The sequence below is a fragment of the Myotis brandtii genome, unplaced genomic scaffold (genome assembly GCF_000412655.1).
Source record: "Myotis brandtii unplaced genomic scaffold, ASM41265v1 scaffold208, whole genome shotgun sequence".
Lineage (NCBI taxonomy): Eukaryota > Metazoa > Chordata > Mammalia > Chiroptera > Vespertilionidae > Myotis > Myotis brandtii.
Window position 1 is genome coordinate 7633431 of NW_005357764.1, and position 7030 is coordinate 7640460.

At 40.1% G+C, this 7030-nt stretch overlaps 1 protein-coding gene and 1 pseudogene across 1 annotated transcript in view; one reads left to right on the plus strand and one right to left on the minus strand.

Annotated features, from left to right (window-relative positions):
• FBXL21 (F-box and leucine-rich repeat protein 21) overlaps nt 1-7030 on the plus strand; it is a 51089-nt gene that overhangs the window by 25192 nt on the left and 18867 nt on the right. The gene's annotated exons all lie outside the window — the stretch shown is intronic.
• LOC102248418 lies at nt 2815-3432 on the minus strand (annotated as a pseudogene).

Genomic DNA, 7030 nt, shown 5'->3' on the forward strand with positions numbered 1-7030 from the left:
TCTCCCTTCCTCTCTGTAAAAAATCAATAAAATATATTTAAAAAAAAAAGAAAGAAAGAAAGAAAATCATTCCTCCTAAATCCAGAGCTTTCTGTATTCTCAAAAGTCTGGACTTTTCCTGAAAGCCCATCTTAGAGCCCACACCACTCCAAGTGCTGGATATGCATATGGTCAGAAAAGTGGTTTCATTTAGACTTTTATTTGTACACTAGAGGCCAGGTATACGATATTCTTGCATGGGTAGGGTCCGTAGGCCTGGCCAATGATCAGGACTGATCTGTGGGGTGACCGGCGGGGTGATTGGGGGACCCTACTGGCACCTGCCTTGGCTGGCCTGGCACCACCCACTTGCTGGCCCTGCCCCCCGCCTCTGTGGGGCGACCAGCGGGGTAACCGGGGTGGGGGGGCATCCCCCCACTGGCACCCGCCTTAGCTGGCCTGGGGCCTGCAGGCTGGAGGCAGCTCCTGCATTGAGCGTCTGCCCCTGGTGGTCAGTGTGCATCATAGTGACCATTCAGTTGATTTGCATATTAAGCTTTTATTATATAGGATGTTTTGCATACCTCGCCCCATTTTTTTCCATAAGGCTCAAATAAGACTCACAGGAAAGATTTGAAGATGGAACTCTTCAAATGTTGAGCTTTATAATTTTACTCAATACATGGAGTCCATACAGGAAAATGTAAAAACCAGACATGCTGTGCTCTGTGTGAATTTCTGCAGTTGTAATAACTGTAATTAACACTACCATCCAGGAACCTTGCTGCAGGTGTGTGTATGTTCAGCAGTGATGTGAGCTGTAGTGAACATTATTGTCCCGAGTACCTAGCTGTGTTGCACTAATGTTTGTATTTTTGCACTGTTCTTTGTCCTGGATTGGTTATCATTGTCATCAACTGGCAAGCCTTGCAGATGTCTTTGAGCTTGTTTTTCCAATGTCTCCTTAATACTTTGTAACAAAGAGCTGCCCTACTTCTGTTTGGGTACTTGATGGGTGTGTTTGCTGGCAGACCACTGCTATGATGTGGCATTTTAAATATTACTTCCATTAAATATTATAGTATTTTTTCTGTTTCCTCTGACAATTGTTCTACTTTATGATCTCAGTGTAATTGACTGGCAATACAGCATATTCCTTAAGTTGATTCATAGTAATCATTTTTTTAAAAATCCCTTTGAATTTCTAAGTCCAGTAAGTTAAACTACTGCTTTCCTAATTTTCCATCTCAAGGTATGTCATTTTTTTATATATTTTATTGATTTTTTAAAGAGAGGAAGGGAGAGGGATAGAGAGTTAGAAACATCAATGAGAGAGAAACATCGATCAGCTGCTTCCTGCACACTCCCCACTGGGGACATACCCGCAACCAAGGCACATGCCCTTGACCGGAATCGAACCTGGGACCCTTGAGTCCGCAGGCTGACGCCCTATCCACTGAGCCAAACCGGTCAGGGCAGTCTGTCATTTTTTTAAAGATTTGGAATTAACATAGGGAAACTTTCCATAAACAAGGAAATCAAAATTTAGTAACTTGAAAGAGTTTATTGCTCTTTATAAAGAAATGATTTCAGTGTTAAATTTTTCTTTTTTGTTCAAAAGACTAAGAAATTGTAATAGTTGCTAATGACTACTTTTTGTAATGCCCTTAAAAATGATGGATCATCAGGACAGATGTGACCTACTAACCTACTTTTATTAAATGATTTTGATTGACTGACCCTGTTTTTCTCAATGATCCCAGACTTGTGCTGACAATCAAATAACACAGGGTCTTGCCTTGCATAAATAAAATAACTGTAGAAAATTATCTCTAGATTAACAACGTATGTCTATGAAATGTTTAAACATGGCAATAAATTAATTTCTTTCTTTTAAAACAAAGTGTATTTGCAGAATTATTTTATTTGAATTACAGCTTTTAAAAACTAGGTCATCTACGTTAGAAAACACAATTCAATGTTATATTTTATTTTAATGACATTGTACTATAAAGCATAAGTGAAAAGCAACAGATTAAAAATCATTTTTCTTCTCTGTTTTAAGAAATAATATAAGTTCAGAACCACAGGGCTGTGCAAGACTAGTCTATCTTACATCAGATAGAACATAGTGTTAACAAAATCTCTATGCAATCCCCTTGACTTTATTCACTCTTTAAAACAGGGTAATGGCTTTGAATCAATGTTGTCAGTGATGACTAACCCTGACCCATTTAGAAATGCTTATTTCATAATCCCCCCTGTTTATGGGGGACTTCATACTGTGTTTGAATATGGTGCCAACAGCAGTAAGTTTTTCCACATTTAGAAACACACTAGTTGGCATTTGTGATTTTAAAATGCATAGCTTTAATTTTTTAGTAAAGTCAAATAGTTCCTTTTTGTTTACTTATTTTAGCTGGGTACAGTGAATTTGTCTGATGGTGCAAGACAAAGTAGGGCTTCCTAAGCCCCTCCTCTTCTTCAGGGGGCCTGAGATGAAAAATATGGAGGCCAGGAGATTCTCAGTGTGTTTGGGGATTGATTTGGGGCCAGGATTCCCCAGCATCTGAGGGCCTCTCTTCCTCTCGCTGGGGCTGGTGGTCCAGGGGGTTCTTACCCCTTGGAGGTCATGTGGACCATAAAGTCCACCACCCTGTTACTATAGCCAAATTCATTGTCTTACCAGGAAATGAGCTGGACAAATTGGTTATTGAGGGCAATGCCAACCCCAGCATCGCAGATGAAGAAGTGGGTGTCACTGTTAAAGTCGCAGGAGACAACCTAGTCCTCAGTACAGCCTAAGGTGCCCTTGAAGGGGCCCTCTGATCCCTGCTACCTCTTGATGTCATCATATTTGTCAAGTTTCTCCAGGCAGCAGGTTAGATCCACAACCAACACATTGGGGGTGGGGATATGTAAGGCCATGCCAGTGAGCTTTGCATTCAACTCAGGGAAGACCTTGCTGACAACCTTGGCAGCGCCAGTAGAAGCAGGGATGGTTTTCTGGGCTACCCCTTGGACATCATGCCACAGATTCCCAGAGGAACCATCTGTGGTCTTCTGGGTGTCAGTGATGGCATGGACTGTGGTCATGATGCCAAAGTTGTCATGGATGACCTTGGCTGGGAGGTCCAAGCAGTTGGTGGCATTGCTGATAATCTTGAAGGAGCTGCCATACATGTCATGGTTCATACCCATCACAAACATAGGGGTATCTGCAGAAGGGGCAGAGATGATGACCCTCTTGGCTCCACCCTCCAAGTGAGCCCCAGCCTTCTCCAAGGCACTGAAGACACCAGTGGACTCCACAACATATTCAGCACTAGTTTCACCCCATTCGATATTGGTGTGATCTCGCGCCTGGAAGATGGAAATGGACTTCTAGTTCTCAGCCTGGACTGTGCCTTTGAACGTGCCATTAGTAGAATTACACTGTAACATGTAGGCCATGTAATTGATGTCAATGAAAGGATTATTGATGGTGACAATATCCACTTTGCTAGAGTTTAAAGCAGCCCTAGTATCCAGGCGCCCAATATATCCAAATCCATTCACTCCAACCTTCACCATTGTATCTCAGGGTTGCAGCTGGCACTGCATGGGAAGACACAGTCTGTTGAACAGGGGGAGCAGAGAGCAAATAGTTCTTTTACTAATTTCATTAGGGGAAAACTTAATCTAAAAAAAAAATATGAAGTGAACGCTGAATCTCAAAAATCTCTTGAGTAGGCAAAAAAAAATCTTAACCTATTTAGAAAATAGATCATATACCTTTTTAAATATTAAATACTGAAATTTTTAAAGGAAAGCAGGATAAATCTTCAATTAAATTCATTGTAGGGTTCTCATGGAACAGATGATAACAAAGCAAATCTTGGAGTATCTTTTTATGTAGGTAATGTGTTTGGTAACATGCAAGGTATAAAAGGGGAAATATACCTAAAATTTTCTTTGGAAAGCAGATAGTTTATATATTAAAGCAAATATGGCATTGATTTTTCCCATCATTTGCTACCTAGTAAGAAGCCAAAAATAAATGCTTTTTACTAGGCAGTAAATATTACTGACATATATTTTTCTTTCAAATAGAATCCATAGACAATTTAATTGTGGCATTCTGAAATGATGTTAAATCAAATATGATTTAACCCCTGTGTAGTAAAGAACTAATCTTAACCAAAGAGAAGTCTGAGCTGTGCCTTCAACTCCTGCAGTGTGATGTCTAAGACCTTGGAATGCTCTGCCTGATAAGACAGACTGTCTTTGTTTACTTGGGGCTTTGAGCCACACCAAACATTCTAGCAATATAACTTATGGTGGGGCTTTGGGCCACACAGTTATCAACTGGACCTGTGGGGGGACTAAAGACTAAAGGTCAACCACAAAGGCAGCCAACCTTGTCTATATGACCAAGCCCTGGTAAAAACTCTGGGAACATCCCCAGTGAGCATCCCCAGTTGGAAATACTCCATGCATATTGTCATGCATTATTGCTGGGAGAATTTAGTGCTGTCCATGACTCCACTCGCAGTTGACAACTGGTAGCTCCCATGTGGAGGTTTCCTGGACTCTGTCCCATGCATCTCTTCCCTTGGCAGCCTTCAAGCTGTATTCTTTCACTATAATAAAGCATCACCATCAATATAATAGCTTTCAGTGAGTTCTGTGAGTCCTTCTAGAGAGTTATCAAACAATCTGAGGGTGATCTTGGAGATCCCCAAACTTACAATTGTTGTTAGAAGCAGCGTAGTCTTGAGGATCCCTAATATCTGCAGTTGGTGTCAGAAGTAACTGCAGTTTTAAGGACTTCCCTCTTCAAACTTTATAAAAGTGAGTCCTTTTTTATGCTTAAAAATATTTTTTTAAAAAGAACAGAAGTATAAGACAATATTAAAAAAATAACTGAAGTATAAGATAATAATTTTTGTGAAAATTTGATTGCCCAATTTTACTAATGTGACAGTCATTATGACTGTTTCCAAACATTCCAGGTTTCTCCTTCCAGGTGAGTGGTAAGATTGGATTGTTTCACCCACTTAAAATTAGGTGTGGCCATTTTGATTAGCTTTGACCAATGAAATGAGGATGGAATTCATATATGGTTAGAAGCATAAGATGAAATGTATGTGTCCCACTGTCTCTTTCCCTCTGTCACAGACTGACAACTTTTTATATAGTAACTATATCTATATAGTAACTGAAAGAAGGCAACAGGGATCAGAGCACCTAGTTGAATTGTGACAGAAATGTAGTATGACTGAGAAATAAACCTGTGTGTGTTAAATCACTGGAATTTGCAGAATGGTACTGCAGCACAACCTAGACCAGTGGTTCTCAACCTTCCTAATGCCGCGATCCTTTAATACAGTTCCTCATGTTGTGGTGACCCCCAACCATAAAATTATTTTCGTTGCTACTTCATAACTGTAATTTTGCTACTGTTATGAATCGTAATGTAAATATCTGATATGCAGGATGTATCTTCATTGTTACAAATTGAACATAATCAAAGCATAGTGATTAATCACAAAAACAATACGTAATTATATATGTGTTTTCCAATGGTCTTAGGTGACCCCTGTGAAAGGGTCATTCGACCCCCAAAGGGATCTCAACCCACAGGTTGAGAACTGCTGACCTAGACTATCCTGATTCTAACAACCAGAATCTCTATTTGCTCAAAGCATGAAAATGACATTCCCTGTAAAAGAACTATACAGAGATGCTTTAAAAAATATATTATTGGCATAATTGCATGCTCCTGAGTTTGAAATCAAATATCCAGGGTGTCCCTCAAAAAATGTATATCAATCAAACAGAATAGAGAATTTAAAAATAGACCCACACATACAAGGACAACTGATTTTTCACAAAGTTGCAAAGGCAGTTCAGGAGAGAAAAATAATAGTCTCTTCAAAAGCTGGTGATAGAGTCCTAACCAGTTTGGCTCAGTGGATAGAGCATTGGCCTGTAGACTGAAGGGTCCCAGGTTCAATTCTGGTCAAGGGCATGTACCTTGGTTGCGGGCACATCCCCAGTAGGGAGTGTGCAGGAGGCAGCTGAATTGATGTTTCTCTCTCATTGAGGTTTCTAACTCTCTATCCCTCTCCCTTTCTCTCTGTAAAACATCAATAAGATATATTTAAAATATATATATATAAAGCTGGTGATAGAATAGTTGTATATACATTTACCAAAAAAGTGAAGTTTGGCCTAACTGGTTTGGCTCAGTGGATAGAGCATTGGGCCTGCTGACCAAAGGCGTTGATTCCGATCAAGGGCTGATACCTCATACCTTGGTTGCAGACTCCTCCCCTGACCCAGGCCCTGGTCGGGGGTGTGTGCGGAAGGCAACCAATCAATGTGTTTCTCTTACATCGATATTTCACTCTGTCTTCCCCTCTCTCTTCCACTCTGTCTAAAAATCAATGGAAAAAATATCCTCGGGTGAGGATTTAAAAAAAAAAAAGTGAACTTTGATTCATGCCTTGAACCATACACAAAAGTTAAATGAATCTACACCTACATATAATATCTAAAATTACAAACAATATAGGAGAAAATCGTTGTGAACATGTCTTAGGCAAAGATTTCTTAGATTTGGCATCACAATCCATAAAAGAACAAATTGATAAACTGAATTTTGTCATGAAGAAAACTTGTGCTCTGCAAAAGGAGAGTGTAAAGACAAGCAACAGATGTGGCGCAGAACAGGGAGGTGATATATACATATTTAATGCTGAGCTGTTATCACTTTTGATATCTTTAAAAGTTTCTTTAAAGCATTTATATATTAATAAAGGGGTGCATTTTCTGGGGAGGTTAAGTTCTAGAAACCAGAACAGTTAACTCATGAACGTTTGGAGAAGCTGGCCATCTGTTTTACTTTGCAGGTTGTTGAAATTAGTTGAAGACCAACAGGCAGAAATCCTTCCACTCACCCACTAGGGCCGCCCAGGGGATTCCTGAGCAGGTGTGAGCATTGTGCCCGGTCTCCAGCTAAAAATGAAGTTGTGCGCATGCGTGGCGGGCTGTGGGCGGGGCTGTG